The sequence below is a fragment of the Staurois parvus genome, unplaced genomic scaffold (genome assembly GCF_062004578.1).
Source record: "Staurois parvus isolate SC_StPar_1 unplaced genomic scaffold, SC_StPar_1.0 ptg000335l, whole genome shotgun sequence".
Lineage (NCBI taxonomy): Eukaryota > Metazoa > Chordata > Amphibia > Anura > Ranidae > Staurois > Staurois parvus.
This window is the reverse complement of record NW_028318131.1, coordinates 847198-869561: the sequence shown is the minus strand read 5'-3', so window position 1 is coordinate 869561 and position 22364 is coordinate 847198.

Genomic DNA, 22364 nt, shown 5'->3' with positions numbered 1-22364 from the left:
TATTATTATTAACTTTATGTTATTATTTAATGACACAATGGTAATACTATAATTATTATATCATATTCATTTTTATTTATTTGTTTTTGATATTATTATCACAATTATATTTTATTTTATTATTTATTTTAACATTTTAGTTTGATTTTTCTGATGATTGTTATTAATATTATTATTTTCATTTATTATGTGTAATTATTTTTAATATATCTTATTTAATATCTTATTTATGTATTTGTTGTTCTTATTATCATCATCACATTTTATTTAACATTATTTATTTCTTGTATTATTATTATATTTTATATTATTGTTTAATTACATTTTTGTTTATTTTTAATATGATGATGATGATGATTATATTTTATGTAACATTTATTTTCTAAAACTTTTATTTTTATCATATTTTATTTTATGACACATTTCTTATTACTATTATATTTTATTTTATTATATATTATTTATTATAAAAGTCTGGATAGACTTTTGTCTTTTTTCAGCCAAACTATGTAATGTATTTGTTTTATCATTAATAATATCATCATTTTATTATTTAATACATTTGTCTTTTTGTATGATGATGATTATAATAATCAGATTTTATTATTATTATTATATCCTATTTGATATTTGTATTTTTTATTATCATTTATTTTGTTTATTTATTATTATGTTATTTATATCATTATCTTATTTTATTGTTTAATAATATTTTTTCGTGCATTATTATTATTATTATTTGTATTAATATTTTTATCATCATCATCATATTGTATTTTATGTGCAATATCTTAGTTAATACTTTGTTTTGTTAATATTAATTTCATTGTATTATATTTATTTATGTTTTATTTTTATCATTGTCATAATTGATTGTATCATTTAATACATTTTTCTTTTTGTATGATTATTATTATTATCATCATCATATTTTATTTTATTTAACATTATGTGTTATTTTATATTATATTATTATTATTGTTTATATTATTATTATTTCTTATTATTATTATTATTATTATGATTATTATTAATAATAATCATAATAATAATAATATTGTTATTTATTATATGTATTTATTTAATATTTGTTATTACTATTAGCATCATATTTTATTAATTACTTTAATATTAATTATTTTTAATATTATAATTTTGTAATTGTTTAATTACATTATTATTATTGTTATTATTATTGTTCTTCCTCTCCTTCTATTTCTTCTTCTTATTATCATCTTATTTTATGTTGTTTTACATTATTAATATTAATAGAATTGTTACCATATCTTATTTTTTATTATTTAATATTTCAGTTATTAATATTTTTAGTTTATTTAAAAATAATATTATTTCTTATTTTTATTATTTTATTTAATATTGTTTATTAACTACCATATTTTATTTTATTATTTACCTTTAGATTTGATTATGATTATTATTATTGATATTGCTGCAATCAACCGCCATAGAATCAAACACGTGATAAGCAAAAGAAAAATGTGTGTGCCCCTGAATGCTGCCCTGAAATACGAATCTAAAGTCTGCACCTTTTGAAACAGAGCTGCATTCAGAGACATAGACAAACAGTATACTTGAAATGTATTTTTAAAAATATACATAGGCTTTTTTGGGTGTGGTTTGAGTGTGGGCAGGGACACAGGGGCCCCATGATCCCCTATTGCCCCGGGGGGCCCCATGAGTTGTCAGTCCGCCCCTGTTCAGGGGATTCTCATTTTACTGCCACACCGGAGCAGGGGCAGCTGTCACTGTGCTGGCATCCTGTTCCTGCACCCCCTGTGATGGTGTCACCCCCCCGCACCTCCCTAGGGATGCCATTGGTAGTGTGCATAGAGCCGTGTACATGACTGCACTCTTCACTCCAAATGGAAGTGAGGGGGAATAGAAGAGGTTCGGGAGCTCAAAGAGGACATTTCAAGGAGGCAGTCTGCCCCGGGCTGTCAGTGTGCTCCATGATACAGTGGCTGGATTTGAAAAAAAACGTGGGAGCCCTGGGCTAAATACATGAATGTTGTATTGGGATTGCTCCTCTCGGGAGATGGGGGTGGTCACCTCCTTGGTATCTTCTTCCAGACCCGTCTTTCTGGTTCCTTTTCTCTTCACTATGGTGACACTGTACTACTAGGGTGACAGTATGTAAAAAAACATAATTTTTTTTTTTTAAATTATAATTTTTAGTTAAAAACTAATTTGTTTTTGTTTTTTTTACTAATAAGATAGATGAATACATTTTGGTCAAGATTTATGAATAAAGATTATTTATTTGCAAATTTTTTTATAAGAAAAACTTTTTTTTTTTCAAAATTTTTGGACTTTTTCATTTATATAGCAAAAAAAAAAAAAAATCCAAGTTGGGAATAAATACCGCTAAAATAAAGTTTTATCTGTCTCAAAAAAAATGCAAAAAAATTCATATGGGTACAGTGTTGCATGACCGCGCAATTGTCATTCAAAGTGTGACAGCGCTGAAAGCTGAAAATTGGCCTGGACAGGAAGGGGGTGAAAGTGTCCGGACTGGAAGTGGTTAAAGCGGAGCTCCACCCAAAAGGGGAAGTTCTGCTTTAAGGACTGCTTACCCGCTCCCCATTATTGACACCTCTGGGGGCGGGGGGGAGGGGGTACCTGAATTTGACAGGTACCCGCTCCCACTTCCGGTCCAATCGCCTAGGCGTTTGGAAGCGGAAGGTGTCCTACCTCCCTGTAGTATTTTGGGACACGTGACAGGTCCCAGAAGACTACAGGACCATTCATGAAGTGCAGCGCTACTCGCGCATGCGCAGTGGGTACCCGGCTGTGAAGCCGCAAGCTATCACAGCCGGGTGCCCACACTGAAGATGCCGGCCTCCTGGAATACAGGACAGATGATGAAACGGGCTGCGGGGGACACACCCCGGGACCGAGGGACAGGTAAGTGGCTGTTTTTTAAAAGTCAGCAGCTACAGTTTTTGTAGCTGCTGACTTTATTTTTTGGCAATATTACATTCAGGAACATTATTCTGAAATTCTTTGACAATTTTTAGATGCAGGTTTTCACAGACTGGCGAACCTCTGCCCATCTTTACTTCTTTGAAACTCTGACTCTCTAAGATGCTCTTTTATTATTATTTTTATTTCAGGTACTTATATAGCGCCGTCAATTTACGCAGCACTTTACATATATATTGTACATTCACATCAGTCCCTAACCCTCAAGGGGCGTACAATCTAAGGTCCCTAACCCTCAAGGGGCGTACAATCTAAGGTCCCTAACCCTCAAGGGGCGTACAATCTAAGGTCCCTAACCCTCAAGGGGTGTACAATCTAAGGTCCCTAACCCTCAAGGGGTGTACAATCTAAGGTCCCTAACCCTCAAGGGGTGTACAATCTAAGGTCCCTAACCCTCAAGGGGCGTACAATCTAAAGCCCTAACTCATATTCATACATACACATACTAGGGACAATTTAGACAGGAGCCAATTCACCTACCAACATGTCTTTGGAGTGTGGGAGGAAACCCACGCAGGCACAGGGAGAACATGCAAACTCCAGGCAAGGTGGTTCTGTGATTTTTATAAACAAACATGTGACTGACCTGTTTCTAATTACCCTCGTTAGTTGCAAAATGGTCTTCCGGCTCTTCCTTGTTGGTACCACTTACTTTGCCAGCTGTTGATACATATAAATAGATATTTTATTACTAGCTGCCAGGAGTTATCAGATGAAGTGTCTGCGTGGTAGGCATCCATTTGTATGCTACGTGGCTGCAAAGCCTTGACTTCTGAGTCTAATTATCAGTGTCATTACACAAGAGTCATGCAACTTTCACCCAGGATTATACATTAGACTAATGGAACCCAAATAGAAAAAATTTGTGACATTTTTGGGAAGTTCAAACATTTTTTTATTGTGTAAAATGTGTGAAGTCATTTATAAATGATACCGTCCAAATCGCCTGCTCCGCTCCTCCCAAGATATCTTCCTCTCTAGCTCCCTCCTCACCTCCTCCCACGCTTGCCTCCAGGACTTCTCCAGAGCCTCCCCCATCCTCTGGAACTCCCTACCACAATATGTCCAGTCAGCCCCCACCCAATCTTTGAAAACTCACTTATTCAGGGAAGCCTACCCCACCCGCAATATGCCTTTCCTTCGCTCCCCCGGCTAGTCTGGGGTTGTGATGTTGCTCTGTATTGGCATTCTCAGACCCCTGCTCTTGGCCTTGTTATCTTTTTCTTTTTGTACTCCTCTTTCCTTTTCTTTTTCTGTTTTTTTTGGTGTGGCGGTGGATAGCTGCCTTTAGTTTGAGTTACTGTTAGTGTTATACTAATGTTTTTATAATTTATGTGCCATTGATAGCCCCTGCCTGGGTGCACCTTTTGCTCTGTTGGTGTTAGATATCTTCCTCTCTAGCTCCCTCATCACCTCCTCCCACGCTCGCCTCCAGGACTTCTCCAGAGCCTCCCCCATCCTCTGGAACTCCCTACCACAGTATGTCCGGTCAGCCCCCACCCAATCTTTGAAAACTCACTTATTCATGGAAGCCTACCCCACCTCCACCTAAGAACTGTACTTGAATCACCTCCACCAGATCATCCCCCGCAGCTATCACCTTTTGTATCCCCTCCCCCTTCCTTTAGATTGTAAGCTCCACGAGCCGGGCCCTCCTATTCCTTCTGTACTGAAATGTATTGTAATTGTACTGTCTCCCTTATATCGTAAAGTGCTGAGCAAACTGTTGGCGCTATATAAATCCTGTATAATAATAATATATATAAATCCTGTATAATAATAATACATAAATCCTGTATAATAATAATATATATAAATCCTGTATAATAATAATACATAAATCCTGTAAAATAATAATAATATTATATATAAATCCTGTATAATAATAATAATAATCATAATAAAAATAGTCCCCTGTTATAAGATATATAGAGAAGTATCTGCACGGTGGGCATCCAACGCTTGCATGTTATATTGTAAAGCGCTGCGCAAACTGTTGGCGCTATATAAATCCTGTAATATATATAAATCCTGTATAATAATAATATATAAATCCTGTATAATAATAATAATAATAATAAATAGTACCCTATTATAAGAGATATAGAGAAGTATCTGCACGGTGGGCATCCAACGCTTGCATGTTAGGAGGGCTAGAAAGCCTCGACTTTTATTTTGTTTTATTTTGTTTATTTTTTTATTATTCTTTTTTATCTGTATGCTTTGCGGCTAAAAAGTTTTGCCTATGTTTTTGTCGACCGCTAGAAAAATTGCTCAGGCCTGGAAGAGCCCGTTTGTCCCTCTTCAGGGGGTGCGGGACCGTATGACCACTATGATGCTCCATGAATAGATGTCGAGTATCTGCAATGACTCCCAATGGAAATTCTTGAAAATATGGGAGCCGTGGTTGCAATATGCCTTTCGCATGCTCCCCCCCGGCTAGCCTGGGGATGTGATGTTGCTCGGTATTGGCGTTCTCGGACCCCTGCTCTTGGCCTTGTTATCTTTTTCTTTTTGTACTCCTCTTTCCTTTTCTTTTTCTTTTTGTATTCCTCTTTCCTTTTCTTTTTCTGTTTGTTTTTGGTGTGGCGGTGGATAGCTGTCTTTAGTTTGAGTTACTGTCGGTGTTATACCAATGTTTTTGTCATTTATGTGCCATCGATAGCCCCTGCGTGGGCGCATCTTTTGCTCTGTTGGTGTTAGAGCACTGTTTTTTGTTTTTTTTAAATGTATGTGCAATTGATGGCCCCTGTGTGGGCGTGTTTTGTTACTCCTGTCTTAAACTGTTTATAAATGAATAAAAACATTGAAATACAAAAGTTTTGACAAGAAAACGTAATGCCCCGTACACACAATGAGAATATCGGATGAATGATCGGCAGTTTTTTTCGCCTGTGAAAGTGAAAAGGTTATTAAAGATACAAAAATTCTCCTAAGAAAGAAAAGAATTTTGAAAGTGATGTCATGTATTGCGTTGTATTTGTATTGTATTTTCAGATGATTACTGTGCTGATTAAACGAAAATCGTATGAGAAACATTTTTGCGCTTGTCCCTTCGGATATTGTTGTACGAATTGTCATGATCAGCTCTTGAAAGCTGCGTACTAACGATCCGATTATCGGACGGTCGGTTCTTGTACGAAAATTTTTGTACGATTTTGTGTACGAGGCATAAGAGTAAGAAAAAATGATCAGCACAGACACTAACACCAAGTACCCAAAAAAGTCCATAAAGTCCAATAAATTATAATGGAAAATACCCTTCCCTGTCTCCCGTGAGGAGCATTTTATTTACAGAGCCCAGAGGCAGACTGACAACTCATGGGGCCCCCGGGCAATAGGGGATCATGGGGCCCCTGTGTCCTTGTCCAAACTCAAAAAAGCCTATGAAAAAAATACCAGGGGCATCTCATGGGGCCCCCTACTGACCCCGAGCCCTTGGGCAATGCCCGAGTTTCCAAATGGTCAGTCCGCCCCTGGCAGAGCCCGTTTTTGTGATCCAGCCATCCATCCACCTTCTGTATCCAGAGAAGGGAGTCCCCTGTAAGCAGGCATCCTCACCTACTCATCCCTTAAAGTGACCTCTGGTTACCTGGATCCGTTTAACTTCTACCGGGCATATAAGACCATTACCCTGAGGGAGGATTACCTACGCCCCTGACTAGACCTCTACATGATAAGGAGACCCTGGATGTGATACTTAATGCATATACCAATTACGCATCTGGTGAGTGCGTAATTTTACCGTATCTCTTGGAGCACCACCACTGAATTTCAATCATTCTTAAAGCACATATCCACACAGACTGTTATTCATATTGAACTTTTTATATTTTTATTATCATTTTGATGGGCGATATCTTATTTACTGCTGATTCATATTTTAAGCACTGCACTGTTTTATCTTACTATTTGTTTTAAGGTTTTATTTTGGTTACCTTGAGTGCTCAGCTGCTGATTGGATATATTATTATTATATATTAGCATGTAATATAAGTGGATTAAAGTAAGAAGGTCCATAGGGCACTTTGGGCAGGCTTCATATAGTGCTGTAGCAGGACTCTGTGTAATAAAAGGAAAAAAGAAGCGCCTCTAAGTGCAGCACAACCACTTTAATAATTCACAAATGTAGAAACACTCACATGTGGAAGAGGTAAAACAAACATGTATGCGATAAGTATCCAGTATGAGGAACGGCTGTATGTGTCTGACATCTGCACCCAGAACAAGCGTGGTGACAGAAGGAAGACGGAGGAGAAAATCGGCCGGCATGTACGTTCTCCCTAATATGGCGTCTGGAATGCGTGCTGAGGTGCGACGTCGGCGTGATGACGTCAGGGAGCAGCATTCATTGCGACGCGTTTCGGAGCATGCGCTGGCCTCTATTGGCGGATGCCTTTGTCAAGCTCAACAGCCGTTCCTCATACTGGATACTTATCGCATACATGCTTGTTTTACCTCTTCCACATGTGAGTGTTTCTACCAGGGGTGGACTGACAACTCATGGGATCCCCGGGCATTAGGGGATCATGGGGCCCCTTTGTCCTTGCCCACACTTAAAACACACCCAAAAAAGCCTATAAAAGGCATTTCATGGGGCCCCCTACTGACCCCGGGCCCTCAGGCAGCGCCCGAGGGTTCGAATGGTCAGTCCGCCTCTAGTTTCTACATTTGTGAATTATTAAAGTGGTTCTGCTGCACTTAGAGGCGCTTCTTTTTTCCTTTTAAATACAAAAGATTTGCCTATGTGTGACGTAAGATTAACCTCTTCACGCCGGCCGCACACAAATGTGCGGCCTCCCGGTGTCTGGGCCTAGACGCCAAGCGGCCGCACATTTGCGTTCTATTAAAAAAGGACATATGTGCTGAGAGCGCGTGCCCTGCGCTCTCCCAGCACACATGTCCAGTACTCACGGAAAGGTCCCGATCTCCTCTTTCGATCGGGACCTTCCCTGATCATGTGAACCTAAACCCCGCCTCCCGGCTTCTGGAACCCTTAAAGGGCCGGGAGGCGTCAGCGTGAAGGGGTTAAGTCATTATTGCTACATTTTGAAAAATGTCTTTCATTGACTGCGTATTGATATGAAGATATTAAACGCAATCAATCAATACCAAACTGGTGTTCCAGAATGCTGTCTGTACGGTACTGAGCAATAAGAGTGGAGATATTTTTAGAATACCTATCCTGTGGCCCCTTAGGTGGGTCAGAATTTCATAGGCGTGGGGTTCCTCGTTTCTCAGTTATAGCATAGGAACCATCGGCACGGTCTGCCCCCCACCAATGAAATCCAAACCTGTTCTTAAAATAAATGTATATTTATAGCTTTACGTCTGAGGCTCATGGACTGTGATAGGGCAACACAGACCGATCCTGTCTCACGTTGAGACAAAAGGTATTTTTTTTTAAATTGCAAAATCTATAGCCATTGTAGGTGAATGTAACCAGATCTGAAGCTCTGTGTAAACAAGAACAGTTGCCATTTTTTTTTCTTTAACCCCTTGCCTACCGGCAGGGGCATCCATAGTGCTGGTGTCACCCGGTGCGATAACACTTGTGACACCCCCTCCAACCATCCCCGCAGAATGGAACGGATCTGCAGATTGAGCATAATGAATGGATCCATTATGCTCCCCAATCTGCAGATCCGATCCATTCTGCAGGGATCGTCGGCTTTCTTCACAACTTACCTTTTCGTGGAGCGTTTCCGGTGTCACCCCGTATAGGTTGCGTGCCGACGATTCCCGCAGGATGGATCGGATCTGCGCATTGAGCATAATGGATCGGAGTCTGATTCATTATGCTCCCCAATCTGCAGATCCAAACCATCCTGTGGGGATTGTCGGCACGCAACCTATACGGGGTGACACCGGACCCGCTCTAAGAAAAGGTAAGATCGCGGCTTGCTTTACAACTTACCTTTTCGTGGAGCGGGTCTGGTGTCACCCAGTGCAGTAGGTGTCACCCGCACCTGCCTTGGGATGCCACTGCCTACCAGGCTCTTTTCCCCCCTTCCTGCCCAGGTCAATTTTCAGCTTTCAGCACTGTTGCACTTTGAATGACAATTGCGTAGTGTGTAGAGGCGTCCCTATGGTTGGTGTCACTCGGTGCGGTAACATGTGGTGTCACCCCTCCAGAGAGGAAGGAGCGGTGCTGGTGTAGCGGTAAAATGGTATACCTTGAAGATATGTATCCCCTGAAGCAACTGCGCATATGCCGGTTTCATGCCGAAGAAGCCGATCTCTGACTTTAGCACAAAGCTGCCGATCAACTTCTTCGGCCTGAAACTGGCACATGCACAGTTGCTTCAGGGGATTCTCATTTTATCGCTACACTGGGGCGGGGGCAGCTGTCACTGTGCTGGAATCCTGCTCCTGCACCCCCTGTGATGGTGTCCCTTGATGCGGCCCGCACCCCTCGCACCTCCCTAGGGACGCCACTGGTAGTGTGCATAGAGCCGTTTACATGACTGCAACTAACGTACACTGTTCACTCCAGACACATGGAAGTGAGGGGGAATAGAAGAGGTTCAGGAGCTCAATAAGGACGTTACAAGGAGGCAGAAATTATTTAAAAAAAAAACAGATTACAGGGTTATTAAGCAGTGGATATGTATGGATTGTTTTTGGAGATTATGGTTTGTGAGAATATGAATTCCCAGGGAATGTCGATCTTTGAAATGTGCATGCAGTCAGTTCACTCAGCAGTTCTCCATATATTCTATATCCTTCCTGGAAGAAGCACAAGGAGTTAACATGACCATTAATTCAATTGAGGATTTTTTTTTCTTTTTTGGGTGATAAATGACATTTTACACCATCCAGACAGCATCAATGCCCCCCTCGCCAATACTAATAATGGCTGTCATTGGTATCGCCCAGGCCACCCCCTCCCCCGGAATGGTTCCAGGAATGGTGTGGACCCAGACTGATCTGCTAATAGGAAGCTTGCCGAATGCATTTAAGTGAGATTTCCCGGCTCTGGCTTATTGTACCCCCCCCTTACCCCCCCATATCACAAAGTGCAGGACCCACCCTCCTCCGCTCACATCAAGGCTGAGCTCGGCTCATCCAGCCAGGAGGGTCTCATTGTCTTGCCGCAGCCCTCCATCTCCCCAGCCGTTTGGTGTGATTGGCTGCCTCTACCAGAACATGCATTATATCAGACAGGTCTGCCGGCGTGTTTAATCATCAATAAATAGACAGCATATGCAGCCGGGGCGATAAAAGCAGAGCTGCCTCGTATCATTCATTATACGGATCTGTCTGTCCAGAACGGGAAAAAAAACTGTCAATTTTTGGAACTGAATACCCTGCCTGACAATTTACGAGAATTGAGGCTTGGGGCACGTGGCGCCTCGTGCCTCCACTGATATTAAAGTGCTTTTTCGCACACATGTAAAATTCTCAGTTTTTGGCAAGAAAATTATATATTATATTATAAATATAACATTATATATTCTGAAAGCAGAGGCCCTGTAGGATAAAAAGGTGATCAGGGGCGGACTGACCATTTGGGCATTGCCCAAGGGCCCAGGGTAAGTAGGGGGCCCGGTGAGAGGCTCACTTGGCACAAATCACTAAGCGGTATCTTATCGCATCCGAGTATGCAGTAGGATACCGCACAGCATTTAAAAAAAAAACAAAAAAAGTTTGAATTCACCAAAAAGCGCTACTAAAATACCGCAGGAGTTATTTTATCAAGTCATACGGTATTCTAGTAGTGAAAAGCATGCCTTAATGTTTCACTGACAGCTGAATGTAAAATGTAAAAAAATTGCTGGCAATTAAAAAATAATAAAACAATGTCATGAGGTCCCCCCCCATCCATACCAAGCCCTTCGGGTCTGGTATGGATTTTGAGGGGAACCCTCACGCCAAAATGTATTAAAAAATGGCAGTAATGTTTCACTGACAGCTGAATATAAAAGAAAGAATTGCCGGCAATTAAAAAATAAAAAAACGTCATGGGGTTCCCCCTCCATCCATACCAAGCCCTTCAGGTCTGGTATGGATTTTGAGGGGAACCCCCATGCCAAACTTTAAATAAAAAAATGGCGTGGGGGTCCCCCCCAAAATCCATATCAGACCCTTATTCAAGCATGCAGCCCGGAAGGTCAGGAAAAAGGGGGGGGGTCAGGAGCGCCCCCCCCCTTCCTGACCCATACCAGGCCCCATGTTGATGGGGACAAGGGCCTCTTCCCCACAATCCTGGCCGGTGGTTGTGAGGGTCTACTGGTGGAGGGGCTTATTGCAATCTGGAAGCCCCCTTTAACAAGTGGGCCCCCATATCCCCCCCCCCCGATGTGAATGAGTATGGGGTACATGGTACCGCTACCCATTCACAAAAAAAAAGTGCAGTGTGAAAAATGGCAGGAGACAGTCTTTGACAAGTCTTTTATTAAAAGAAGAAAAATAAAAGAAAGTCCCCCCCGAAGTAGATCCAACGTCAATCTCCAACATCAATCTCCAACGGCAATCATGATGCCCGCCGCCTCCGCCGCCGCCACTACCCAAAAAAGAAAAAAAAAGAAAGAAAAAGGCTCCGCACCCGACGCTGGCTCCTGGCTGTCTGACTGCTCTGCTTGCTTGACAGCTCTTCAATATGTAAATATGTATGTGTATTGGTGTCAGGAGGAGGAGTGGTGCCCCATCATTGGTGTCAATAAGAGGAATGGTGCCCCGTCATTGGTGTCAGTAGGAGGAATGGTGCCCCGTCATTGATGTCAGTAGGAGGAATGGGGCCCCATCATTGGTGTCAGTAGGAGGAATGGTGCCCCATCATTGGTGTCAGTAGGAGGAATGGTGCCCGTCATTGGTGTCAGTAGGAGGAATGGTGCCCCATCATTGGTGTTAGTTGGTGGACTAATGCTCCATCATTGGTGTCAGTAGGAGGAATAGTGCTCCATCATTGGTGTCAGTAGGAGGAATGGTGCCCCATCATTGGTGTCAGTGGTAGTAATAGTGCCCTATCATTGGTGTCAGTAGGAGGAATGGTGTCCCATCATTGGTGTCAACAGGAGGAATGGTGCCCAATCATTGGTGTCAGTAGGAGGAATCATGCCAAATCATTGGTGTCAGTGGATGTAACAGTGCTTTATCATTAGTGTCAGTGGGAGGAATAGTGCCCCATCATTGGTGTCAGTAGGAGGAATGGTGCCCCATCATTGGTGTCAGTAGGAGGAATGGTGCCCCATCATTGGTGTCAGTAGGAGGAATGGTGCCCCATCATTGGTGTCAGTTGGTGGAATAGTACTCCATCATTGGTGTCAATAGGAGGAATGGTGCCCCATCATTGGTGTCAGTAGGAAGAGTGGTGCCCAGGGGCGGACTGACAACTCATGGGGCCCCCGGGCAATAGAGGATCATGGGGCCCCTGTGTCCTTGCCCAAACTCAAAAAAGCCTATGAAAAAGGTACCAGAGGCATCTCATGGGGCCCCCTACTGACCCCGGGCCCTAAGGTCAGTCCACCCTTGGTGGTGCCCCCTCATTGGTGTCAGTTGGTGGAATAGTGCTCCAACATTGGTGTCAGTAGGAGGAATGGTGCCCCATCATTGGTGTCAGTAGGAAGAGTTGTGCCCCCTCATTGGTGTCAGTTGGTGGAATAGTGCTCCAACATTGGTGTCAGTAGGAGGAATGGTGCCCCATCATTGGTGTCAGTAGGAAGAGTTGTGCCCCCTCATTGGTGTCAATTGGTGGAGTAGTGCTCCAACATTGGTGTCAGTAGGAGGAATGGTGCCCCATTATTGGTGTCAGTAGGAAGAGTTGTGCCCCCTCATTGGTGTCAGTTGGTGGAATAATGCTCCAAGGCCACATCTGGCCCCCGGGCCGCAGTTTGGAGACCACTGGTCTATGCAGTTGGAGTGCAGTCAAAAATTCATCCAACTGCATCTGGTATGAAAGGGCCCCAAGACTACACTTTCCAGAATGACAGCGCATAGCAAACATAATTAAGCTGTCCTTGTTTTCCATTATTGGGTGCTTTATAGTTCAGCAGAATCAGATTTCTGCCCCGAGGCAATAATAGTAATGTAAGAAAAATCACTAGTGAGTGCACGATCCGAAAATAAACAAAATGTCTTTTAATGAAAAAAGAAAGACTTTGCTACATAAATAAATGTATATTCTTCTTCTCTCCTTCACTACCCCCTTAATACTCCAGGCTAGTTCCAGGCACCGCGTCCTTTTCAATGTACAGTAATTGTAATGTTCTATCTTCTTCAGTGTATTAGCGCCCCTAGTGGTGGTATCCTTATATAGCAGTTATTTTAGATCTTTAAAGGGTAACTCCATTTTTGTGGGGAAAAAAAATTGCAAATAAAAAATATAATATCGTGTACACAATTGCAACACAAGTCATATTGTAATGGAATGTTATTAACAATTACCTTTCCATTTTACTCTGTAATTGTCTGTAAAATGCAATGCAAAAATGGTTACCTGGAGGCATTCTGTACAGATGGTGTACAGAATGCCCTCAGATATGTCATTTCCTTCCTATGTGATTGGCTCACTGATTTTCCCAGAAGTCAGCACTAAGATACAAGTCAAATTATTTGGTGAGATGCTCTCAAAGGGAAATCACATCTAAAGGGATGCAGACCCTGTAGCTTTCCTCATTAGTGTACAGTGACTTACAATCATTGTTTTAAATCCAGATTTTAACAATTGGATATGGCTAGATACCAATACCAGACTTTTCTGCATGTACTGGTATTCTTCTGAGGCTGCTTGAGTTGCACTGTGCACGAGCTGCAATAGCAACTAGGCAGAGGTGTCCCTAGGCATGGTGTGACCCGGTGCGGTAACACTTGGTGACACCCCCTCTGACAATTCCCGCAGAATGGATCGGATCTGCGGATTGAACATAATGGATCGGACTCCGATCTATTATGCTCAATCCACAGATCCGATCCATCCTGCAGGGATTGTTGGCTTTCTTTACAACTTACCTTTTCTTGGAGCGGGTCCAGTGTCACCCCGTATAGGTTGCATGCCGACGATCCTGCGGGGTGACACCGGTGTATCGGCAAGATGTGTCTCCCATGTAGATATGTCCCCCTGAAGCAACTGCGCATGTCCCGGTTTCAGGCACGATCAATCGATGATAGCAGTAGTAGTCCTATCATTTATTGATCGTGCCTGAAACCGGGACATGCGCAGTTGCTTCAGGGGGACATATCTACATGGGAGACACATCTTGCCGATACACCGGTGTCACCCCGCAGGATCATCCGCATGCAACCTATACGGGGTGACACTGGACCCGCTCCAAGAAAAGGTAAGTTGTAAAGAAAGCCGACTACCCCAGCAGGATGGATCCGATCCATCCTGCGGGGATCATCGGCTTGCTTTACAACTTACCTTTGTGTGGAGGGGGTCCAGTGTCACCCCGTGCGGTCGGTGTCACCCGATGCGGACCACACACCCCGCACCTGCCACAGGATGCCACTGCAACTAGGTTATAGTGGGTTGAGCAGCCATTACTGTACCCATTACTGGATCCGGAGTAAGAGCATCATGGGCCTGGTGCTGAGGAACTTGGTGGGCCTTTTTATGGAAAGTCCACAGAGTTCCCCCATACATCAGAGTCCACAGAGTCCCCCCTTACATCAGAGTCCACAGAGTGCCCCCTTACATCAGAGTCCACAGAGTGCCCCCTTACATCAGAGTCCACAGAGTGCCCCGTACATCAGAATCCCCAAAGTTCCCCTTTACATCATAGTCCGCAGGGTTTCCCCTTATAGTGAATGAGGAAAGAACAAAGAGAGGGCGCACAGGCCTAGTGCATTACCATAAAAAATGTTTAATAAGAAATAAAGTAGGTGTTGTACTCACAAACGACAAGTCAGGGCACATCATAAAAGAACAGCTGGGTCAACACCGCGCTGAGTAACAGTCCGTAATGGGGAATGTAGACATCCAATAGGCTGACGCGTTTCGAGGACTTGCCTCTTCCTCAGAGCCAGAATTATTTGTGTTTGGTGGTTCATTTTCCCCTTATAGTGCAGCAAGGGGGAACCCTGCAGATCCTGATGTAAATTGGAACCCTGTGGACTGTGACGTAAGGGGGAACATACAAAAGACCTAGAGCCCTGGTGCCCAACCTACAGCCCCACTTCACCTCATTTACCAAAAAATGGAAAGTTTCTTTTGAACACAACTCCACACGAAGCCCCGTAAGAACCCTGATGAAGTACCACTAAATAAATTCCAACATTGTTTTTTTATACAGAACGAACATTGGTCCTCCCAATTGTTACGGCTACCAGAGGGCCAGAGCATGGAAGACCTCTAAGATTCGAGGCAGTCAAATAATAGGTCAACCGATATCATGACCAATAAAAAATGTATTGCAATCTTGGCCAACACCCGTGTTTGCCTCATTTGGCTTTTTTTTTTACATTTAATTATTTTATACCAATACCTGTAAGCTACACTTGGAAGAAAGCCAAGCCTCTGATCTCCAAATCTCTACCTAGAGGACAGGGGTGTCAAACTCAATTTCACCGCGGACCGCATCAGCATCATGGTTGCCCTCAAAGGGCTGGTTGTATCTGTAAGACTAGATGTCCAGAGCTACCTGCCCCACCTTACATCAGATGGCAAGAACCCCCCCACCATCAGAAGTCAAGGGTCCTCCATCCTCCCTTACATCACTCCCCTTACCTTGTGCTACTGCTGGACAGAAGGTTGGAGTGGAGTTGAGGAGCAGAAAGTGCAGGATCTGGAGGAGGACCAATGGAGTGCTGGAGTCCACAGCTGGAGTCTGCTGAATACTGAATCTGGGGGAGGCTATGTCTGTGCCTGAGAAGAGCAGGATCTATAGGAGGAGTTCTGTCCTCCTCTTTGCTGCTGACTGATGAGATGGGGAGGAGCTGAGCCACTCCATGGCTGCACGGAGAAGGGCAGGAACTGTAGGAGGAGTTCTGTCCTCCTCTCTGCTGCTGACTGCTAAGAACAAGAGACTAGCTGAGCGGAAAAGCACAGGATCTGGTGGAGGAGCTCTGTCCTCTTCTCTGCTGACAACTGCTGAGACAAGTTGTGGGCAGAGGCAAAGGGGTTGCCACAGCTGCAGGAGAGATGTGAGGGCCACATGAAACGGCCTGGCCGGCTGGATTCCGCCCGCGAGCCTTTTGTCTGTCAAATACTACAAGATCACACAGACGGATCTAAAAAGTGGACTCTGCCACAGGGGCGGACTGACAACTCATGGGGCCCCCGTGCAATAGGGGATCATGGGGCCCCTGTGTCCTTGCCCAAACTCAAAAAAGCCTATGAAAAAGGTACCAGGGGCATCTCATGGGGCCCCCTACTGACCCCGGGCCCTCGGGCAGTGCCTGAGTTTCCAAATGGTCAGTCCGCCCCTGCTCTGCCATGACACATCCTAATCAGGGGCAGACTGACCATTTGGAAACTCAGGCACTGCCCAAAGGCCGGGGTCAGTAGGGGGCTCCATGCCCCTGGTACCTTTTTCATAGGCTTTTTTGAGTTTGGGCAAGGACACAGGGGCCCCATGATCCCCTATTGCCCCGGGGGCCCCATGAGTTGTCAGTCCACCCGATCCTCATCTATGACATCATTGCTGCTTCTGTATAATGTTGACCGTCTGTATGTGGCCACATCAGCTGGATATACGTCAAAGTCAACTACGAAACTTTGGTTAATTTCTCATATTTTTGTAAAAGAAAAATTGCCTTTGAAAGGGAACAGGTTCTACTCCTGTAGTAAATCAATCCTAGAGGTGCCATTCCTTCCGTAAAATGTATTCCATGTTTCATCAGCAGTCCCAAATATGATCAATCATCATTGAAGTCCGGTAATTACCTTCAAACGCCGTCCAATGTTCTTTTTTTTTTTTTTTCTTTTTCTGTCTGGCTCCGCGGGAAAAACGCAACGCACTTATTTCAGAGTGGAAAATTCCTCATCCCACAGAGGTTTCTAAAGCGAGGCTTAGTAAAAAAGAAAAAAGGATTAGCCTTGTACTCGCCCTAGAGAAGTCCTCAATAGATTCAATTTTCAGTAAGAAGGACAGCGGGCGCACGCAGGACTAATACTGACATAAACACGGATCTGTACAGAAAATTCGCCAAATCTTTCTTTTCATCATCAATTTGGTTAAGGAAAGACTAGGCTGGTAATAAAGTTCATAGCTGGACAGGTCAACATCGATTCAAAGAAATCAGAATTTTATTAGCCGCTTGGCGATTGCCTAGCACAGATATACCATGGCAGAGCAGCCGCGCTGTGCAGGATCACATACATGTACATGATCCGGCTCTACTGGGTAGGGGGCGTGCACAACCACGGCTGCGCTGTCATTTGTTACAGCATAAGCTGATCAGCCAGTCCCGCCCAATGATTTATGACCGGAACCCAGCTAAGCGAATGACAGCAGAGAGTCCTGTGTTGGTAAATAACACAGGGCTCTCTACAGATAGCAGCGAGGTGCGTTTTTTTTTTCCCTCTGAAAACCAGGACATTGCTTAGTAAAAACAGCACATATTACACGTGGTAAACATTGGTAGGCACACAGTTAAAGTGCTACTAAACAACAGACCCTGCATTCACTATATCTGGTCTCCCCGGACCCTGCATTCACTATATCTGGTCTCCCCGGACCCTGCATTCACTATATCTGATCTCCCCGGACCCCGCATTCACTATATCTGGTCTCCCCGGACCCTGCATTCACTATATCTGGTCTCCCCCGACCCTGCATTCACTATATCCGGTCTCCCCGGACCCTGCATTCACTATATCCGGTCTCCCCGGACCCTGCATTCACTATATCTGGTCTCCCCGGACCCTGCATTCACTATATCTGGTCTCCCCGGACCCTGCATTCACTATATCTGGTCTCCCAGGACCCTGCATTCGCTATATCTGGTCTCCCTGGACCCCGCATTCGCTATATCTGGTCTCCCCGGACCCTGCATTCGCTATATCTGGTCTCCCCGGACCCTGCATTCACTATATCTGGTCTCCCCGGACCCTGCATTCACTATATCTGGTCTCCCCGGACCCTGCATTCACTATATCTGGTCTCCCCGGACCTTGCATTCAATATATCTGGTCTCCCTGGACCCTGCATTCACTAAATCCAGTCTCCCCGGACCCTGCATTCGCTATATCTGGTCTCCCTGGACCCTGCATTCACTGTATCCTTTCTCCCAGGACCCTGCATTCACTATATCTGGTCTCCCCGGACTCCGCATTCACTATATCTGGTCTCCCCGGACCCTGCATTCACTATATCTGGTCTCCCCGGACCCTGCATTCACTATATCTGGTCTCCCTGGACCCTGCATTCGCTGTATCCTTTCTCCCAGGACCCCACATTTACTATAACCAGTCTCCCCGGACCCTGCATTCACTATATCCGCTCTCCCCAGACCCTGCATTCACTATATCCGCTCTCCCCGGACCCTGCATTCACTATATCTGCTCTCCCCGGACCCTGCATTCACTATATCTGATCTCCCCGGACCCTGCATTCACTATATCTGCTCTCCCACAGTACACTGAACATGGAAATGCAATTATTTTGTAAATATAAACTGCTAAATACCTTTTCTCATCAGCAGTATATAACAGTCTTGTGACTTCTATCAGTGTCCAGCAGAGCACTAGTTAAAACTTGTAGGAGGAGTTTTCTTTCTGCTCTAGGAAGATGTGAAACCCTTTGACCTCTGTCTGGACAGTACTGATTGGCCCTGTGCTGATCACATGCACCCTCCAAAGAAAAAAAAAACAAACCTCTCTAGCAATACACACCAAACTGAGCATGTGCACGTGACTATGGATTCAGTCTGTATCAGGTGGACATTTCAACAATAAGAGGAGCAGCAAAGAAAGGATTAAACAGCCTTTTTACACAATGCAGAGGATTAACCCCTTAGGTTCCTCAGTGAGTATAACAAGCATGCTTTACTGCATATACAGACTGATTTTACGGTTGTGGGATTAGTAACACTTTAATCCTTTGATTGCCCTACAGTGACAGCATATAGTATTAGCACTGATCACTGTATTAGTGTCACTGGTGATGTCAGTGTCAGTTCCCAATCAGTGCCAGTCAGATTGCCAGCCGCACTATTACAGTCCCACTATAAGTCGTTGATCAACTCTCCAGTATATATAGCATTGTTTGCAGACGCTATAACTTTCAAACAAACCAATCATACAAAAATGGACTCATTTTCAAATTTGTGAAGAAATTACATTTTTTTGTTGGATATGTTTTTTTAGCAGAAAGTAAAAATTTATTTTCAAAATTTTCAGTATATATATATATATATATATATACAAACATATACACATCCAAAAGTGTTTATCAAATACCACCAAAAGTGTGAAAAAAAAGATATAAATTTCATGTAGGTACAGTGTTGCAGGACCAAGCAATTGCCAGGCAAAGTAGTGCAGTGCAGAATAGCTAAAAAAAAACCCCCACCTAGTCATGAAGGTGGTAAATTCTTACATAATTGAAGTGGTTAAAGTCACATGATTGTGGGCGATACAACCACGATGGGCAATGGATGTTACATTGTTGCTCTGAAGACACATTCTGAATAATAGAGTTTTCTCCACTTTCTGATACAGAAGAATCTATCGTTGGGATCAATTTTTGTGATGTGAAGTTCCTACTCTGAGCAGAAGCATACATGGAAGCAGATGGTATCCTTGAAAAACCAAATGTATCCACTCCAGGAACAATATTGGTTTGAAAAGCCTCATTTCCATGGGCGCGGGGGGCTGTACAGCATGAAGAAGGCATTTTTGTACGCAGCTGGTAGGTGTCCAGGAGTGACAAGTGTCTGTGTACAGCCAGGTGTACAGATTGATGACAGCCTGCGGCCTGTGCGTGTGTCACCGCAAACCTGAGCCGCACAGGGATGGATGAGTGGCCCTGGATGCAGTTGATTTGCCTGGAAGAATTAAAAGCCCAGGATACAGAGGCAAAGGGTCAGGCAGTGCAGGAATGAGGTCCCCTAGTGCCCAGGGCGAAGACGCCAAACTGCCCCCCCCCCCAAATGTATGAGCATTATGGGTCAGCAACCCCCCCCCCAAAAAAAAAAAGCACAAATCTTCTACCTCTCAAATTTCCCCTCTTAGCATGAATCTTCCCCCCTCCAAATCCCCCCTCCCAGCACAAATCCCCCAATCCCATCTCCTAGCACTAGTTGCCCCCCCCTCATCCCTCCTCCTAGCACAAGTCCTCTACCTATCACATTTCCCCTCTTAGCATGAATCCTCCCCCCTCCAAACCCAGCTCCAGGCACTAGTCCCCCCCCATCCCCCCTCCTAGCACAAGTCCCCTATCTCAAATTTCCCCTCTAAACATAAATCCCCCCTCTCCAAATCCCCCTTTTCCAGCACAAATCCCTCAATCCCAGCTTCTAGCCCTAGTCCTCCCCCCATCCCCCCTCCTAGCACAAGTCCTCTACCTCAAATTTCCCCTTTTAGCATGAATCCCCCCTCCTCCCAATCCCCTCTACCAGCACAAATCCCCCAATCCCATCTCCTAGCACTAATACTCCATCTCATCCCCCCTCCTAGCACAAATCCTCTACCTCTCAAATTTCCCCTCTGAGCAAAAATCCCCCCCCCCCTTCAAATCCCACTCTCCCAGCACAAATCCCCCAATCCCATCTCCTAGCACTAGTTACCCCCCCAAAAACACCCCTCCTGGTACAAATTACCCCAATCACTTCTACCAAAACAAATCCCCTCCCCTCCAATCCCATCACTTAGTACCCCCCCCCCCCCAATTTACTCTCCTAGCACAACCCCCCCCCCCACCTGGCCTGTCCCTTCCATTCTCTGGATTTATAGTTTGTTTTTTTTAATAACAGAGGCTTAGAATCAGATATGGGAGTAGTATAGTGAGGTCAGCATGCCTAGAAACACATAGTCGTTCAGACGGACGTCCACCCATCGAGCGTTTATGATTTTTACATAACTCCTCCTAACAGCCATCCCACTGCTTGCGTCAGGACTGAGGGCTCCTGGGAGGAGGACTGAGGCAGGGTGCTGTGATGTTTCCTGGAAGCCATGTACAGCACCTTGCTGGCCCCTCCCACCAGCTATGATCTGCCTACATTGCATAGAGAAGCACAGGGACCCATTATGACATCACTGTGTCTAAAATAAGGTATTTAAAGCAGAGTTCCACCCAAAAGAGGAAGCTTAGCTTATCCGCCTCCTCCCTCCGCTACCACATTTGGCACCTTGGGGGAGGGGGAGGGGGGAGAAGGTACCTGGTTTTGACAGGTTCCCACTTTTATTATTATTCTCGGCAAACTGCATTGAAAGTTCGCACACATCCCCCCCCCCCCCCCCCCCCGCAGCCCATTTTACAGGTCCCAGAGGACTGCACCCCATTCACAAAATGCATGTGCAGTAGAAATTTAAGGGTTCCCCTAGTCAGGATGGCGGCGCCAGCACCCGACATCCAGTTGAAGAATAGGCTCGGGGTGAGGACACTGCAGAATCCCTGGAGAGGTTAGTGCCCTAATATAAAAACTACAGGATTTGCAGCTTCTGACTGTTAATGTTAAAATACACTCATTTTCAAATTTGTGAAGAAATTAATTTTTGTTGTTGGATATAATTTTTATCAGAAAGTAAAAATGTGTTTTTTTCTAAATTTTCAGTCATTATTCATATTATTCATATATATATATATATCACAAGTGGTTATCAAATACCACCAAAAGAAAGCTCTATTTGTGTGGAAAAAAATAATATAAATTTCATGTAGGTACAGTGTTGCATGACCGAGCAATTGACAGGTAAAGTAGTGCAGTGCAGAATAGCTTAAAAAAAAACCCATCTAGTCATGAAGGGGGTTTAATGGTTTTTTATTTTTGAGGGGGGGGGGGGGGAAAGAGAAAGGTTTTATTTGAAAACATTATTAGCACATTGATATCGGGGGCGGAAGCAAAATATAGGCAGATGAAACTTCAGCTTTAATATTTCATTCTAAAAAACTTGTCTTGGATATAATTATTTCTATCATTCTCCACCCTGCAGATCATCTCATAAATTTAGTTTGCACCGAACGCCGCAGGCACCGAGTGATAAATACGATCCAAGGTACGAAGTCAATAAAGTAGGAAATCCATCATCCCCAAAATCACAATCACCACCTAACACAAAGCTGTCAGCACTGCGGCGAAACTCAGTCACGTGACCTCGCCCATAAGACTTTATCCTCCTCATCTACAGCCTGCTCCTTTCCAGCGATGGTCCTATGGAGAGTCAGTCCATGGTCCTCTGGAGTCAGTCCATGGGAGTCAGTTCATGGTCCTCTGGAGTCAGTCCATGGTCTTCTGGAGTCAGTCCATGGTCTTCTGGA